The 19422-nt window shown below is 33.8% G+C and overlaps 1 long non-coding RNA gene and 1 other non-coding gene across 2 annotated transcripts; both read right to left on the bottom strand.

Annotated features, from left to right (window-relative positions):
• Positions 1-2864: 2864 nt before the first annotated feature.
• TRNAP-UGG (transfer RNA proline (anticodon UGG)) lies at positions 2865-2938 on the bottom strand. Its single transcript has one exon. It is a non-coding gene; the product is annotated as a tRNA-Pro (tRNA).
• Positions 2939-8618: 5680 nt separating this feature from the next.
• On the bottom strand, positions 8619-10465 carry LOC132058577 (uncharacterized). The gene is made up of 4 exons (XR_009415342.1): positions 9477-10465; positions 9138-9373; positions 8987-9029; positions 8619-8891 (listed from the first exon to the last, which is right to left on the bottom strand). It is a non-coding gene; the product is annotated as an uncharacterized LOC132058577 (long non-coding RNA).
• Positions 10466-19422: the final 8957 nt, after the last annotated feature.

The raw sequence follows: 19422 nt of genomic DNA, 5'->3' as shown, positions 1-19422 counted from the left end.
CTTTCCACTCAAGGCTCATTCCCACACTATCTAAGGTAAGTTTTATGATCATTCCATGTTATTTAAGATATTGAGAGGTTGAAAGACTTAGATTATGGAAGGAGATAGATAATGGGTTACAAAGATGAGAATAATGAGATTTTGAGTAGTAGCTTGGGATGAGTCATTATTCTTAATATATTGTGATTATGATTACATTATAAATGATATTAAGGACATGGGATGAGCTCTATATTGTGAGTAAATGTAATAGTATATTATGACCATGATTATGGATGAATTGAAGTGAAATTGTGAAATGTGGGTAATGTAGATGAATGAAGATTGTTGGTTATAATGTTGTGAATGTTATTATAGACGTTTAGGAGTTGATATATGATATGAGGAAAGTTGTATAAACAAAGGAAATGCTTCCCAATTTTCCCTAGCTTTAGTAAGCACATTATATAATCGATTAGCTAATGTTAATACAAACTCTCTTGAAGGTAGAAACGTGAGCATTGAAAGAGAACGATCAAGCGATAGAATAGCTAAACGAAAAGATATGTAAGGCTAGTCCCTTCTTTCTAAGGCATGACTCCCATGGCATGATTTTCCCTTACTCTCCATGACCCTCTTACATTCCAAAAATTATGAGTCTATGTTCATGAAGAGCCATATGAGATAAAGATAAGAGATACGTTATGAGAATGATAATGATGATGCTCATTGTATATACTCACCTTATATGCTAATTCCTTCAAGGTGAGGCAGAATGCTTATGAATGCTCCATAATGGAATCGGGGGTTCACGACCTTATGTCACCCCGATAAAGTATAGTTATCTTTGAGTTCCTATGCATGCATTATGATAAGAGTATGATAAGATTATGATAAGCCTATGAGATGTACATAATGATGATATTACACCGCGCCTATATGGCCGGGCAGACACCGCTAAAGCGGGCAGCATATACACCATGTCTAGATGGCATGGGCAGACACCACTAGTGGGCGGCATAATACGGTTACCCCGGACGCGGGCTAATGATGATCACACCGTACCTATATGATCGGGCAGCTTATATAGATATGCATACATGATATGATGATGTTTATGAAGTGAGTTATCATGTTTTATTTCTATCAAAATTGACAGTCCGTTACAGGTTGTTCTTCATTTGATATCTCCCTATTTCATTGATGTATTATTATTGTTTATGCCTTACATACTCAGTACAATGCTCGTACTGACGTCCTCTTTCTTTGGACGCTCGTGTTCATGCCCACAGTAGACGGGGAGGTGATCCAGATTTATAGGAGTTATCAGTAGACTTGAGAGCACCCCATTGTTCCGGAGGTGCCATTGCTTATGATTTTGTGTATATATATATTTTGGGCACGACAGGGTCCTGTCCCATCCATATCTCTAGTACTCTAGTAGAGGCTCGTAGATACGTATGTGTGGGTAGTATGGTCTCACGATTTCCTCATTGTATAGATATATTATTTTGATAGCCGAAAGACTTATGTATATAAAGGTAAATATGTTTCAAAATGGAAATGGTTTTCCTATGATTTTGAGTATGAGAATAATGAATGAACGCAGGATGAGTACGATGGGTAATAGTATGAGCGGTGCTTAGTGGTTAGTCCCGGGTACCCGTCATGGCGCTGGTAGGGTCGTGACAGAGAGTGTATGTCACTCTCCCATATGAGAGTGGACATCAGCGTTTAGGGGGGTAATTATTTTGTTTTAAAAAGTTTAGGGGCTAATAGGACTCAAAAAAAGGTAAGGTGTGTCGTAGCAATTTCGGGTATAGTTCAGGGGGGTAAAGATGTCTTATCCCTTCTTCTAAAAGCATATTCTCATCACAAATATGTCAAAGATTTTCAACTATTAAACTTTAGTCATTAAGGCAGTGTTTAGCTCCAAACTAGGATGGTTTTATTGCATGTGCTTTATTTTATTTGATATTCGAAATTCACTAGCTCGACTTATTTGATTCACGTCAGGTATAGACAATTTAAACGAGGAAGTGCTCCCTACTAGGGATATTCCATTCACAAGGTTCAAGTGCATTGATAAGGGAAAAGAGCTTCAGCTGCACCTGCAAGAATATGTGTCATGACTCTGTTGTTCTAATTTTCCTCCTATCCCTAGTTGCCATTTTCTCCCCATACCTTTCAAATATATCAGCTAAATCAAAATGCTTAACTTCTCTAAGGTTTTTGCTCATCACCTCAAACATTACCACACCTTCCTTATTGGAATAACAATGCAAAAACTTATTATAATCAAACCTAGGCACCTCAGCATTTCTGTACAGTAATCTCTCTGCATATTTGTTCGCTTTCGATGTCTTCCCCGCTTTAACCAAACCTCCTATAAAGATGGTGTCGAAATTCACAAGAGGATCTGATCCTTTCCTCCCTCGCTTCCCAAAATGCCCTTGTAACAACATAACATATGTATGCATTATCGGCTCACATCCCCTTTTTATCATCTTTTCCCTAAACTCATGATAAACACTTATATCCGGCTCCTCCATTCCTTCCATAACCCAAAACGCCGCTTCACTTGCTCTTTTTCTTCAAACAACTTATATCAAATTAATCAGCTTCCTTTCGACCCCTTTCAACCCTTGATCCATTTGACAAAACCCACGACATCGGGTTTTGGAGACCTCAACGCGTTCTACCGAACTGAACGAAGAGCGCTTTCTTATCAGAATAGATAAGACTGTAAACAAAAGAATTCTTCTCATAACCCCAATACATTTTGTATGCATATACTAGAATAGCATGATAAAAATCAAAGATTATGTCCAATTTGAAGCGATCTCAATTGATCCCTCGTTACTGCTCCTTTGAGCAGTAATAGGTAGGGATGACAGGATTTGAACCTGTGACATTTTGTACCCAAAACAAACGCGCTACCAAGCTGCGCCACATCCCTTCAATTGTTCCACAGTGTAATTGTAGAGAATTCCTGTCTTGTTTTCCACATGGTTATTTCCTCCATTGATATATATAAATTTTCTGCTCATTTCGTCTTTTTGGTCTCATTTAACATATAATAGTAAAGGAAAAGACTTCTCTTATAGATTATATAGAAAATACTTATATACAATTATATACAAAATATATAAATACAGAACCCGTCGTAAAAATAAATTAGTATTTTTCGAAAATTCTCGGTAAGGAAGAAGGGGCTATATTTTTTTTTTTTTCTGTTTTAAGAAAAGGAAAATCTTATTTCCCGAATCATTGTACATTTCAATTTGAATTAGGAATTCTGTGTCCAACTCTAAGCAGCCCTTAACTACATATGCATCTGATCATATATGTATTATCTATTCCAACAAATAATACAAAAGAAGGAGGTTTTTCAATGCGAGATCTAAAAACATATCTATCTGTGGCACCAGTACTAAGTACGCTATGGTTCGGGGCTTTAGCAGGTCTATTGATAGAGATTAATCGTTTTTTCCCGGATGCGTTGACATTCCCCTTTTTTTCATTCTAGTTATTGTCATGGGAAGGAATGAAGAAGATTAGAGATCCAATCAAATATTGGTGATGAATCCCTCTCCCCCTCTTTTCTCTTTTTTCCCTTTTTAGAATAAGGGAGGAAAGAGAAAGAATAAAAAAAGTGGATTCAACGTTCGGGCTCAAGTTCGAATTAACTGAATATTAATAATAGAGGAATGGGGGTAGAATAGAAAATGGGGGTCTAGGGCAAGAGTATTATATAAGATACTTAAATGATAACTTCAATTTGAAATATACTTTAGAAAAATCATTGTATTTTACTATGACTTTGCTTTACTATTACTTTATTTTCTTGATTTTAATCTTTTACTTTTAGAATTGGATTTCAAGTTAGTAACTTCTATTTTATCCTTTCTTCGTTTTGAATCGAAAATAGAAGAGTTGAGTAAATAAAAAATCCAAAGGAGGTTCATGGCCAAGGGGAAAGATGTCCGAGTAACGGTGATTTTGGAATGTACTAGTTGTGTCCGAAACAGTGTTGATAAGGTATCAAGATGTATTTCCAGATATATTACTCAAAAGAACCGGCACAATACGCCTAATCGATTAGAATTGAAAAAAATTCTGTCCCTATTGTTACAAACATACGATTCATGGGGAGATAAAGAAATAGAGCGAAATTGAGTATTGTGTCTTACCCTTTCAAGGAAGGGGAAAAAATGACATTATATATATAACATATTTAAATAGAAAATAAACAAATCCTATTTTTTAAAAATCCTATTTTGGGTGGATTTAAAATGAATTAGAATTAAGAAATAGGATTTTAGGGATAAGGAATAAATTAAACAAACAAACCATGGATAAATCCAAGCGACCTTTTCTTAAATTCAAGCGATCTTTTCGTAGGCGTTTGCCTCGATTCAATCGGGGGATCGAATTGATTATAGAAACATGAGTTTAATTAGTCGATTTATTAGTGAACAAGGAAAAATATTATCAAGACGAGTGAATAGATTGACCTTGAAACAACAACGATTAATTACTCTTGCTATAAAACAAGGTCGTATTTTATCTTTGTTACCTTTTCTCAATAATGAGAAACAATTTGAAAGAACCGAGTCGACCGCTAGAACTACTAGTTTTAAAGCCCGAAATAAATAGGCTTATTTTTTCTTCACTTGAATCATAATTACAAGAATCTAGATTTGAGTGAATCTAGATTTGAGTATCGTGTCGTAAGAAAAAAAAATGAATCGGAAAAAAAAGATTTCTTTTTTTATTGAATTGAACGTGTTCATTCATTTTGACTACTTTAGCATATTTTCTCATACTAATTTCTACTCTACCTTCCCGGAGTTCATTCTCCGGGGAACTCCATTTAAATTATTCTGGTGGATTCTTTCCAATCTACTTCCTTTATGATTTCGTTCGAAATCATATAAAGACAATTCCTATTTGATATATCTATTTGTGCAAGTATTTTACGGTTAAGAAGCAACTGTCTCTTGTACAGATCGTGTATTAATCTACTATAACTATAGGATACTCCCCTTTCGCGAATTACCGCGTTTATCCGAGTGATCCACAAACGACGAAAATCTCTCTTTTTCCTATCCCTATCCCGATGAGCCGAAACTAAAGCTCTTATTTTCTGTTGAGTAATAGTTCGAGTAAGCCTTGAATGAGCCCCTCGAAAGCTTGATGCAAATAAACGAATTTTTGTTCTACGTCTCCGAGCTATATATCCCCGTTTAATTCTGGTCATTGAATAAATGAAACTTTGACGAATAACTAATTGATTACGTTTCTTTCAGTTATTCTTTTCCCCCTTCCTAGTCTATTAATAACAAAACGGATTTTTCCAATGTATAAAATCAAAATTCCAATGGCTTTGGCTACTCTAACCTTCCCGACCACGATTTTTTTTTTTTTTTTTTTTTTTTTATTAGATATTTCACTGTGAAATAAGAAAGAAATAAGAAATTGTATTTTCCTAGGTATCAAAAATCTAGTAAATAAAAGAAATAGTTGGTTCCTTCGTTTCTATGGTTACTTCTTAAACGGTGAGGTCTTCTCTATACACCGGAGCCTTTACTTTATACTTTAATTTAATATTTAATCAACTAATTAATGTTATTGGGAACTTGTATAGTTCACACGCTTTGGCTCTACCCATGAATTATCCAGTAATAGGTCTTTCACAATCAGATCTACCTATACAGTAACGGTATTTAATTATGAAAGTTTGCTTTGGTAGCTGACCCTCTTAGTCCGTTCTTGCCAGATTGGGAACCTACCTAATCTTTATGTTTTATGCTTTTTAAATAAGATTTCCTCCGCTTAATGGATAACCATTTGTTACCAATGGAGAATTTCTTATCATCTTAAATTCAGGTGATTGGATTTACACCAACGGAAACCATAAACTTCATACACAATAGAGGGATATGATAGAGTTTTTTTTTTTTTAATAATGAATGGAGTTCCTTTTTCCATCCTATCCCATTCACCGGTACTGATCATTGATACTATAAAAGTCATTTTTTTGCTTTTGTGCCAGCTCATGATCTAAACGAGTCGCACATACACCCTAGTACATGTTCCTCGACGCTGAGGGCACCCCCGAAGAGCGGGGGATTTCGTGACATTTCTAATTGGCTGTCTTGTATTTCTAATAAGTTGTTTAATAGTTGGCATGTTGAATCGTATACATAATATGATGGATTGGTTTAGATTGATCCTAACCGAATGATGATGAATTACTTCTATTTCATAGAATATTCAATTCGAAGATAAAATCTCAAATCACAGATTTGCGCGAAATCCATGTTATTTTCATTCAACCGCTACAAGATCAACAATTCCATAAGCTTGGGCTTCTGTTGCTGACATAAAAACATCTCTTTCCATATCTTCGGATACAACCCATAAGGGTTTTCCCGTTCTTTGTACATAAACCCTTGTGAGGGTTTCACGCAGTTTTAGCAGTTCTTCCGCTTCCAACAAATTCGCCTGTTTGCGCCTCATAATAACCACTAGCAGGTTGATGCATCATTACCCTGATGATATAACAAAATAAAAGCTTCCCCTATCTCGCATGATAAAGCAAAGAGAGACGAAAGATAAAGAATAGAAAAAAGATAGAATTGAACAATCGTACAGGCATCTTTTGTGCATACGGCTCTACAAGAAAATTGACCCCCCTCCTTTCTCCTTTCTATTGAAGAAAGAGAAAAATAGAATCTATTAGACTCAGATGGGTAAATGATCAAATTGCCATCCTTCCTTTCGGAGGAGTTAAAAAAAACTATGATGGCTCCGTTGCTTTATATGTTTATTTTTTTTTTTTTTTTTGTGATTCAGCAATCCCAAAGTTTATTTTTAATCCGATCAAATAAAGAAAAAATCTTTTTTTTTTGTACTCTTTCATAACATAAATATTGTTAAGAACTCTCCGGCATGAAAACAAAAAAGTTTGTGATGCTGAACTGAACTCTCGATAGATAAGAGCAAATCGGAAATACCTCTTATCTCATACTACTCTCTCGATACAGAATCTAATGTTTTGAAAAAAAAAAACAATTCAAAAAATTTCATATCGAATTCGAAGTGCCATGCTATTATTACTTAGTATTCATATGGAGAAGGCATAGTCTTCTTTTTTCTCTCAAATAAAAACCTCATTGGCGCCAAGCGTGAGGGAATGCTAGACGTTTGGTAATTTCTCCTCCGACCAGGATAAAAGATCCCATTGAAGCGGCTAATCCCATGCATACTGTATGGACATCATGTCGCACAAATGTTATAGTATCATAAATAGCGATCCCAGGTAGCACCCAGCCCCCAGGAGAGTTTATAAACAAATACAGTTCTTTGGTCTCATCCTCGATACTGAGATATACCATAAGACCAATAAGTTGATTTGAAATCTCGCTATTAATCCCTTGGCCTAAAAAAAGTAATCTTTCTAGATAAAGTCGGTTGATTAGGGTAAAATTGTATCCCTTAGGAACCGTACATGCGCCTTTTGATGCATACGGTTCCAAAAAATTGTGAATCAATGTATAGATTCCAGTCCTCTTTTTTTTTTCTAGAAAGGTTCTTTCTTACTTCTAATGAAAGGGCTTTTCTTCGATTTTTCAATAAAGATGAGTTTTGACTGCTTTTTTATATTTTCGATTTTCCATTAGAAAATTCTAAGTTATAAGAAAGGGTCATTAAACTTATCAAATTAACTTCTCATTGATGTATTCTTTCATCGAGATTGAATCCAAACCGCGATGGTATTTTCTTGTTCCTGACTGGGTCTGTTTCATCTTTTTAGGTTTATGCTCTACTCCGGGTAAAGATCCGCCCGATTTGGTTTTTTAAATATAGGACAAATGCTTCCATTACCATTTCTTTTTTTTTTTTTTTTTTTTTTTTTCAATTCATTTTATACAAGTATTTATTAGAGTTGAGATAACTTTGCTTGACAATTAGGATCTCTTTACAAAGAAAAAATATGAATAGCAATCATAGATATCTTACCAATCCAATTGGGTTTTTTCTAAACGGAGCCTGGATACTTCATTTTTTTAGTCCAACCAAGCCAACCATAAATTATTCTAATTGAATTATTCTAATTGATAATAGTAATATGAATCCCCTCAAAAATGGATCTAATTGCACTTCACGCTCCAAATTTTTGATGATTCAATTTATCTTTCTTGGGCGAAACGGGGGATATCTCGATCGGGGGAGAGAACGGGGAACCATATGACCCAATATATCTGACAAGTCGCACTATACGTCAACCCAAGATGCATCTTCCTCTCCAGGACTTCGGAAAGGAACTTTTGGAACACCAATAGGCATTAAATGAAAGAAAGAACTAAATACTATATTTCACTTTGAGGTGGAAACGTAACAATTTTTTTTTTTGTCTTTATAATATTCATCACATATCCAAACCTATTCATTAAATTAAGAACTTCAACACATTTCTGTAACTCCAACAGTTGAATAGAGAATTTGGATTTCACCAACATTACTACTGAATTTTAGGAATGTTGGCAGTGTACTTCTGCATTGTTCAGTCTACTCTTACTGGAAACAAAGTAGAAGGAAGCATATTTAAGTCAAACAGATGCAGTTTTCCATTGGAATAGTCACTTTTCGACTATGTGCGTGAGTGAATGTTTAGAATTCTACAACATCAATAAAGAAAATACGTCTAAATGTTCCGGAGAATAATGCAAAAAACTCAAAGTGACTAAGAGAATCCTAGAACAAACAAGAACATAACAAAGTGTTGACAAAAGCGATAGCATAATCAGCCACATCAGTCAGAAAGCAAAATGGCTACTATTGTATACTTTTTTCTTCTGAGCTTCCAAATAAATGAACAATTCCCAAGCAGCTGGTCTCTAGTCCTGATGCTGTTACAATATTCAGGCAGTCAGCAAATTTGCTTAAAATTGAGACTTAAAGGTGACAAGAAATAAAAAAGAGAATGCATAAAACTTACCAAGCACAACAAGGAAGGATTCCTGAAAAGATACTCCTTAACCCTGAAAATAAAATAGTAGGTTTATACAAGTCAGATTACTAAAGCAAACATAGTCCAAATATGAACACCAACCAACGAAACAAATAATACGTTTATAGGAGCATCTTACGTTGGCTTAGTCCATTCATTTGTCTCTTATACCTCCCAAACTACGTCATTCTTGAATGGTGTCTCTACTAAGTCCAGATAAACGCCTGATAAAAGTTTAGGAAATACACGCTCCAAAGACATCTATCCCTGTAGCGAGACGAAAATTGGAGTGATGTTTGAAGTTTCTAGCATAAAATACAACTCCATTTAGCTTGTCATAAAGTGGGTCATGTGTGTGGCTTGGGGATGTTGGGTCTGTTGGAAAATAAAAGACTTTTTCGAACGAGGCTGGCTGGTCTTGAAGTCGGGTACGCCACCAATAACCAACAAAATGAGCACGAAGTTGGAAAATTTTTACAATTTTGTTGGTCCTTCCGCATAACTTGATGTATTGTCTCAAGGAAAATCAGTTTAACTTGGGAGCTCCAACACATTGGGGCTTGATACAACCATTTCACGTGAAACCTGAAAAGAAACAATTAGAAAAAGGAATGGGTAACATAAGAATAGAGAAATTCATTGGAAAATATGAGGGAAGCCAAAAAAACCTTAGATCTTTACATTCGTGAGAAGGTTAAAAACAGGTTTAATGATGGGAAAAAAGTAAATTTCCTACAAAAAATACTTCTTGCCAGACTTACGTATAGTCCGATTCTTGTGGCCAATTGTCCAATAGGTCACAGTAGCTTTTTTATCTCATGAGGCATGTTGAATTCGGGTCTGTGCAACTGTGCATTTAGTATAGGTTGCTCCCTGAGATCAGCTTGGATCAGTTGTCTCACTGCCTTGAAATTAAATCTCTTTTCCTCCACTTCAACGAAATCTAGGATCTCTACAAAAAAATTCATAGCACATGTGCTTAAAAGAATTATACTGCTAATAAAGGCAGTATAACCATTTAACTCTATTAAATTGATGAGTTAAATATGACACGTAGCTGCCCACTTTCATATTTAGCCCTAAAATCTTCCAACTTCCACTTAATCATAAGTTACAAGTTCTGTACCAAAGTTTCTTCATACTAAAACAAGAAGAAGAACTGATTAGGTACTTACCTTTCTTAGGCTTTTGAAAATTGTAAAGACTTACACTTCCGTCTTTAGCATATAAAATCCTTGAGGCAAGCTTCTATGAGGAATATTGAGAGAATGCATACAGTAGAGATCAGTGGCGTATGCAGAATTTTTTACAAGCAGTGTCGATATTTAAAAAAATTTAATTAAAAAAAATACTTTTAATAAGAGGCCTGTACATTTTTTCATACTTTTGTTTATAATGTATATCCTTAATAACATAAAATCTTTAATTTCACTTAATAATATTATTGCTATCATTTATATTAGTAAGTATTAATTCAAGTCAATAAGATGTTAACCATGCGTTAGCAATACAATCTGTAGGATATTATTGTATAAAATTTATTTACTAATATGAAGATATGAGTAGTCTAATGCAAAATTCTAAAATATTTTTACAGTAAAAGTAGACAGTTTTTCTTTTTATTGTTTACTTTTTTATATTTCTACAAACTATAATATTGTTTAAGCGAAGCTCAAATCATAAATTGACACTTAATTAAAAAAAATTGGAGCCTCAAATTTTTAGGGGCCTAAAGCGAAGGCTTCACTAGTCTCCCCCTTGAGCCACTTCTAAAGGAAACATGAATAAGTCACTATAACGATAACGTAATTTAGAAAAATACAATCAAGGTGTTAAATTACAACTCTCCTCGATAAGCTTTTATTTTTTAAAATGTATCCGTAATAAACTCATTACAAATATTACTAAATACTTTTTTCTTTACAAGTCACAAAATAACTACTCAGAAGCTCAGCAAAGACAATAACTTATAAATCACTATAATGACATGATAGTTTAGGAAAACACAATTCAAGTATAATCAACTCTCCTCGATGTGCTTCTATTTTTGAAACTTATCTATAATACACTCATTGAAAATATTACTAAATAATTTTTTTATACAAGTCATAAAACAACCACTCATAAGCTCATCAAAGGCAATAACTTATTTTTGGCAACAATATGAGTTTGATGGATGTTGGTTTACTTGGTTTAGAAACTTTATTTTTGGGTAGGCGTCAAATGATCAAGACCTGACTTCAGTAAATTTTCTAAACAATGCTATTTTTTTTTTTTTTGAAAAAAAGTCATTAGGGCTGACCAGATTCGAACACTCGACCTCGATAGTAAAACTAAAGGCCTAAACTAGCGCGTGGACGGAAGCACTTTTATCGAGCAAGTCATTTTATTTATATATAACCCGTATATGTTTTGGTTCGCCAGATTATTTATGTATATATAAATAAAAAATATTTTTAGTCAAGCAATGTCGGGTGACACGGCCGGGTGTTATGTGCCTCCACCCCTGGTAGAGACCATGGAGAATCTGCCTACAAAGTTCAAAAAAAAAAAAAAATCTTAAGACAACTAATCTTTAAACATACATTTACAAGAGGAAAAGATTGTACTTACTGATATCTTTTCTCGTAGAAATCTGAAAATCCTACAAACTTTACCCTTTAATTCCCTCCACATTTCGGGCTTTGGTGGACTTCGATACAATCTATCCACAAAAAGCAATCCCTTATTGGTTTTTGGACATACGGCGGCAAAAAGTGGTCTTGCCACGTAAGGCCCTTCGAAGTGTTCCCACATTGTTTCATCCGCCCCCTGCGATAATCCGCAGTTAAATAGTTCTCATATGTTATTACACTTGCTTTAAAATGGGAAGGCTTTTCGTCCATCATAATATACTTTTGCATTCAGACAATTGGGCCCAATTTCAGAGTCTTCAGTATCGAAATAATATGTACTGATCATCTGATAAGACAATGCCAAAATTTCATCCATCATTCTTCATTTTAAACATTTTTTGCACAAATAAGATCCAACCCAACATAGTAGGCAAATCAGGTCTCAAGTAATAAGGCATTAAATTATTTCAAGTATATATAGAACAAGATAAAGAAAGAAAAAACAAAAAGAATGGACCATTTTCAACTCTCCTAGAGCTCGACAACCCAATGGAATGTCGAATGAAGCTCCGAAGTCAACCCGTTACCAGTGGATTGGTGTCGTCCGACTACCCAAACGCTCCTTGATTTCCACACCCACTACCCAAATTCTTATCAATGGGACTCCTACACTTGCTTTTTCTCCAACGAGAGGAATATGACAAGAAGACCCTCTTTCTCCCTATTTATTCATTCTTTGTATGGAACTTCTCTCTCGGGCCTTCATATCTCATGAAATTCCACATGCATAAGGACCTTCATATCTCATGATTTCCTGGTTGCCAGTGTGTGGAAAATCTTTATAATGCAGATGAGTGTATGAGGTCAGGTAGTTTAGCTCTAAATATCCAAGTAATACATAGTGCAAAAGACTCAACTATCCATCACATGTTGCCCTGAAACCACACCCTAAAATGTCACCGCCAGAGCTGCGTCACACCTTTTTCACGTTTCCCATAACACGAAAGTAACCATTTTACACGAAACTGATTTACTGGTTCAACTTGTAACTTTAAGATCATCAGACCTAAAATCCCAACTAAGGTTTCCGAGGACTAAGCTCTGGAATTTTCTTTTCTTCATAAAAAAGAATAAGCTTTGGACTTTTTTCGAACGGGTCAAATAACACCATCCGTTCATAAAATGACTAAAACCCATCCCAGATGTTAAAAAGGGTGGTATCCAATCCTTAGCCAACAAAATGAAGGGATTTACAACACACATAACCTTTGGTTACTGCATCAAGCCACATTGCAGTTACTCCTTAATTCCTTATATAGAAACCATCTAACTAAATACCTTTTTTTTTTCTTTTTGAAATGGACCATCTAACAGATACATTCCAACATTTGTGGCTCATTTTCCTAAAAGTTCACGAACATAACCAAACTACAAACTAAAGCAACCTTGATAGCGATAAATCTCATTAGTATCTAAAGTAGATCATCCATAGATAGCATATTAACCATAAATCCCCAAATTAACTATTGAAAAAAGACCAATCATTTGCAGCTCTGTGTCTGGTTCATTTAGAGTGTTTTTTTTTTTTTTTTTTAATAGCAGAATGATCTTCTTAAATTATTAAAATGAAATGTTTTCCCAAGAAAAAGAGTTTCCACTAAATGAGGAAAAATAACTTCCCACACATTGTTATAACCTTCATTACTATAAAAATCATAAAAACACTGCCTACTTTTAAACCAAACAAAACATTAGAAATAATTTCCACTCAATTAATTTTTCCCTTCACATCAGACATAGCAATAGATAATAGATAGATAGAGGCATGCTATTGCTAGCTAGCATAAAAATAAAAATAATGAGAAAATACAATAGCGAAGAATGGACCTTTCTAGTTGTAGCTAAAATTAAACAATCTCTATTAGGTTGAATGGAGCTCCAGAATCAACAACCAACTAGTGCAAGCTATAAAAGCAAATGACTGTGCTTCTCTTCTTTCTTTGGTAGCTCTATTAGGTTTGGTTATTTTTTCGGATTAGTGTATTAGGTCTCTAGCTCATTCTTAGCTGATTTTTCATTTTAGCATATCTTTTTTAAAATGCCTACCACAAATTGGATTGGCTCATACGTCTGTGTAAATCAGTGTACCCCGGCCAATAGAGAGATGCATGAAGTAATTTGAAATTTTAAAATATGCAGCTTTGGTGCCAATAGTATCAAGTAATATCAATGAATGCAGTTGTAACTGAAACATGGACATGCATCGCAATCACAGTACTGAGTCAGTAAATTATTTTAAAAAATCACCCCTAATTAATTTGTATTCAAAACTTACTTTACCATATTTTATATCAAATAAATACCCAAATCAAGCTTCTAATTTCTATTAAATATTCTTTTGCTTTATTGTTTCATAAAATAGAACTTATTTATATTTTTTTACATCCATAAACATTCTCAAAAAATATGAAGCATGAAAGATGGCAACAATAAAAGAGAACAGAGAGATAGAATGTTACTTGGAAAATAAATGAAATAGATAGAGATCACGCTATGGGTCAGCTAAATCCCTAAATCGTAGGGATATAAAATTTTAAATTAGTATGCTAGAAATGTTATTTAAACAGCTATTTTTTTAAAGGACCAAAAGTTATGTTTTAAGTTCAAAGTTCAAATTTAATAGATTTATAGTATTAGATTTTTTTTAAAATTAATTGAAACTCAGTCCGACCCCTTAACTAAAATTCGGCTCGACCCCTTAACTAAAATCTGGTCTAGCCTGGTAAGCCTACGATGTACCCCTACTCGGGTAGGGGGCTCGGCCGTACATCATTTCCCCACCCCAAGCTCGGCCCCTTAACTATGGCCTGGCCCCGGTGTGGCCCATATTTACATGTATGATGTTTTGCTGAAAGACACAAATGCTTGTAAAAATTTCAATCTTCTTGATCATTTTGATTACGGTTGGTATACCTGACTTCTATCCCAGCCGCAGGCGTTCCAGAGTGTCTTATACTATCCATCACCCCCATCAGACCCGAGGTGCACATATAACCCAGTTTATGGCCGTTCACATGGAGTTGTAATTTATGGCAGAAACTTCAAACAACACTCTAGATTACTTCGCACTATGGTGTTAGATGAGCTGGAGGGTGTATTCTCTCAACTTATCTCAAGCGTTTATCCGGACTTGGTGACAAAAAAGTTCAAGTATGACAAGATTGTAGAGAAAATTGTAGACAGATCAGGGGCAACTACAACGATATATACAACGTTAATTACTTTCCTCATCAACGTATTTCTTTTGATGAGGAAAGATAATTGCATGTTACAGACACCATTATCGTTCAAAAATCTTGGATGTAGATGACACCTGAAAAACATTTTAGAAATGACAAAGACAATGTCATTCTTCTTCAAAAGTATGGACTATTTGATTTCTATGATAAACAATTGAGTACTTTTGCGTGTATATCCAAGCAATGCTAAGATCAGGGGTAGCTACAATGATATATACAACGTTAATTTTTCCTCATCAACGTATTTCTTTTGATGAGGAAAGATAATTGCATGTTACAGACACCATTATCGTTCAAAAATTTTGGATGTAGATGACACCTGAAAAACATTTTAGAAATGACAAAGACAATGTCATTCTTCTTCAATTCAAATGTGGACTATTTGATTTCTATGATAAACAATTGAGTACTTTTGCGTGTATATCCAAGCAATGTTGAGATCAACTTCAATTTATAAGGACGCTGCAATTCCAGTTTCTCACTTTCCTGTGACTGTTCCAACTTTTCACCGTTGTGGTGTACTTTTTTTTTTCTTCCTTAAACCCACCTCTACAAAGATGGCTTTTGTGTACCGGTATGGAAGAAGGTGGGTTTTTTGAAGCTGGGGAAGATTTGGTTGCTCTTGAGAAGGATTATGAGGAAGTTGGTTGTGAATTTGGAGAGGGGAAGATGATGATGATGTTGAGGAGTATTAGGTTTTTGTGCTATGTTTTTTGTTTGGTCCATTATGTAGTCAATGGGTGTATTGGTAGTTATAATTAGAATTGGTTTATATTCAGTAGGTTGATGTATTGATTACAAATTTAGGTTGATGTATTGATTACAACTTTCTTTCGGAAATGAAGTTTGTTATTTTTTCAACTGCTTTAACTCTGTTTCTTTGCGGTCATCACAGAAATCCAACTACTTACATGTTTTCTTGTTACTTTAAGTTATTGTTATTATTTGAAGTTTTTGTTATCTCTTTGAAAAAAGAAGAAGATGGGTGGTCGGTTTTAATATCCCCGAAAATAAATCAAATGATTAAATTTTCCCTTGTCCCAAATGTACGAGGTCATCAGTTTTATGAGTGTAGTTTCCTTTATGATAACCGTGTAAAATTTCCTATACTATAAGGTCCACTAAAACATAGGATTATAATTGAAGGTAGTTGTCTAAAACTGCATAATTAGTAATTATCCGGTAAAATAAGACCTGCAAGGCTGCAACTTGTTATAACGTACTTCCCCCAGTTTCTATTTATGTGATTAGATACAAAGTGTAAAATAAGAAATGAAGAATTTTCAAACTTGTGATTTATAACAAGCCATAAATATTTGTGTGTGTCAATTATCTCACAAGTAATTTTTTTTTTCAAATTTAAAGATTGATCAGTCTTTTTTTAAACTTAATAAAAAGTAAATATGTTCACTTAAATTGAAACAGAGGGAATATTAATTAGTTACACCGATAGTGCCAATTTGTTTTTTAATAAATGCATACAAAAAAGAGAAAATTACACTGTATGTTAATTGGGGCATCAATGCTACCAAAATTGACCCATTTTTTTAGTTCTTACAAACAATGACCCAAACTTCTCTCTCTCTCTCTCTCTCTCTCTCTCTCTCTCTCTCTCTCTCTCTCTCTCTGTATATGTTTGTATATGTTGGTATAAGTATATGTATATGTTTGTATATGTCTGTATCTGTTTGTATATGTTTGTATATTTTGGGCTATTTTTGTAATGTAAGTTTTGGGCTATTTTTTTGCAATGTAAGTGATCAACTTGTATATTTCTGAAATTTTCCCTATAAAAAATGTGTTTTTAAGAAAGAAAGGATTCGCGTTATTCTTCATGAAAATCACAATCTGCTGGCTTTTAAATCTATCACATCGATAGCTGAAAAGATTGGGAGCCAACATATAAGGTGTAGGAATCTCTTAATAGTGTGAGACCTTTGGGCAATTGGCGCGAATGCCCTTCAAATGCGCTGGTCTTTAATTTTTGCCCCCGTAATGCGTGGTCTTTAATATTTGCCCTTCTAAGCTAAAAGATAATAAGAAAAAGACTTTACTATCCCTACCCATAACATATAAAAATCTAAAAGTCCGTAATGAACCCCAAACATCCAATTAAACCTATCCATCATTTCAACAACAAACCTTTCAATCGTTCCATCGTTCCAACATTTCACCGGAGAAATCTCCATTGATTTTGCTGCTACAACATCAAAAAAGATAAAATATATAATATATAGCGTTTCAATTGAATGTAATTCAACTCAATTTCATGCTTTATTAAGTTTAGATTTGTTAATATTTGAAAATAACAACAAATCATCTTCTATGAACAAACAATTATGCTCTTCAACATCTCATAATTTTACTCAACAACATAGAATTGATCAAATTTATTGCTTTGTTCTGATTTTTATTAGTTTATACGTTCCATTTGATTAGTATACAATGCTCAATGACTTAGACTTGAAATTATAGTAACTTCGATTGACAAAAAATAATCGGCAAAGTTACGAACAAGCATGTCGGAGGAGGCAGAAGTTTACTTTACAAAAGAACAAAGTATGCTGTTAGAGGCAAATTTCATTTTCATAAGCAAAATAAAAAAAATACACAAGTATTAAGAATTAGACAAGTATGCCGGAGGAGGCAGAAGTTTACATTAGAAAAGAACAAAGTATGCTGTTAGCGGCAAACTTTCATTTTTATGAGCAAAACAAAAATTTACGCAAGTGTTAAGAACTAGAAAAGTATGTCGGAGGAGGCAGAAGTTCACTTTACAAAAGAACAAAGTATGCTGTTATAGGCAACTTTCATTTTCATAAGCAAAATAAAAAATTACACAAGTGTTAAGAATTAGACAAGTATGCCGGAGGAGCGAGAATTTCACTTTACAAAAGAACAAAGTTCTTTAGAGGCAAGTATGTTGAGGCAAACTTTCATTTTCATGAGCAAAACAAAAATTTACGCAAGTGTTAAGAACTAGAAAAGTATGCCCGAGGAGGCGTTCACTTTACAAAAGAACAAAGTATCTTTGTTAGAGGCAACTTTCATTTTCATAAGCAAAATAAAAAAGAATACAAGTGTTAAGAATTAGACAAGTTCCGGAGGAGAAGCAGTTCTCTTTACAAAAGAACAAAGTATCTTTGTTAGCGGCAAACTTTCATTTTCATAAGCAAAATAAAAAAATACACAAGTGTTAAGAATTAGACAAGTCTGCCGAGGGGGAAGAAGTTCACTTTAAAAAATTACAAAGTATGCCGAGAGAGGCAAACTTTCATTTTTCGTAACCAAAACAAAAAATACACAAGTGTTAAGAATTAGACAAGTCTGCACGGAGGGGCGAAGTTCACTTTAAAAAATTACAAAGTATGCCGTGAGAGGCAAACTTTCATTTTTCATAACCAAAACAAAAAAATACACAAGTGTTAAGAATTAGACATCTTTCACTTTAAAAATTACAAAGTATAGAGGCAAACTTTCATTTTTCATAACCAAAACAAAATATTATTAACAAAACAACACCAATAACACATAAGATTGCATAAAAATCAAAATTATTAACAAGACAATACCAAAAAATCAAGACACATATAAATTAACTTAATTCATGAAGTTATGCCGAATAAGCATAACTTTATGCGGAACCGGCATAACTTTAGTTTCAAAAATCATAAACTCTGCTGACCCGGCATATGTTGCCTCGTACAAACACATTCTTCACAAAAAAATCGATTATTAAACAAAACAACAGTAACAACATAAAAAGTTGTTCACAGCAAAACTTCAAAGATTCAACAAAGAGAAAACCAAAACGCATATCAAAATCGAAGCAAACATATTACGACATTCATAATACGACATTCAAAAAATCAAAATATATACATGGGGACGAAACTAAAGTTGAAAAAATCGTAGAGACACTATAACAAAACACTATAATTTTAAATAAAAAAGGATCAATTAAATATAAAAAATGACGAAGAACAAATTATGTCTTAGAGGCAAACTTTCATTTTCATAAGCAAAACATCAAGTATACAAGTGTTAAGAACTAGAAAAGTATGCGGATGAGGCGAAGTTTACTTTACAAAAGAACAAAGTATCTTTGTCATAGAGGCAACTTTCATTTTCATAAGCAAAATAAAAACATTATTAACAAGACAACACCAAAAAATCAAGCACACATAAATTAACTTAATTCATGAAGTTATGCGAACAAGCATAACTTTATGCCGGAACTGCATAACTTCGGACAAAATTACAAAGTATGCCGTGAGAGGCAAACTTTCATTTTTCATAACCAAAACAACACCAAAAACACATAAGATTGCATAAAAATCAAAATTATTAACAAGAAAACACCATAAAACCAAGCACACATAAATTAACTTAATTCATGAAGTTATCATAAGCATAACTTTATGCGGAACCCAGATAACTTGAAAAATCAATAACTCTGCCGGACCAGGCATATGTTGCCTCAAATAAACACATTCTTCACAAAAACAGT

This window comes from Lycium ferocissimum, chromosome 5 (assembly GCF_029784015.1).
Source record: "Lycium ferocissimum isolate CSIRO_LF1 chromosome 5, AGI_CSIRO_Lferr_CH_V1, whole genome shotgun sequence".
NCBI classification, from domain to species: Eukaryota; Viridiplantae; Streptophyta; class Magnoliopsida; order Solanales; family Solanaceae; genus Lycium; species Lycium ferocissimum.
This window is presented reverse-complemented; position numbering and strand designations above follow the sequence as displayed.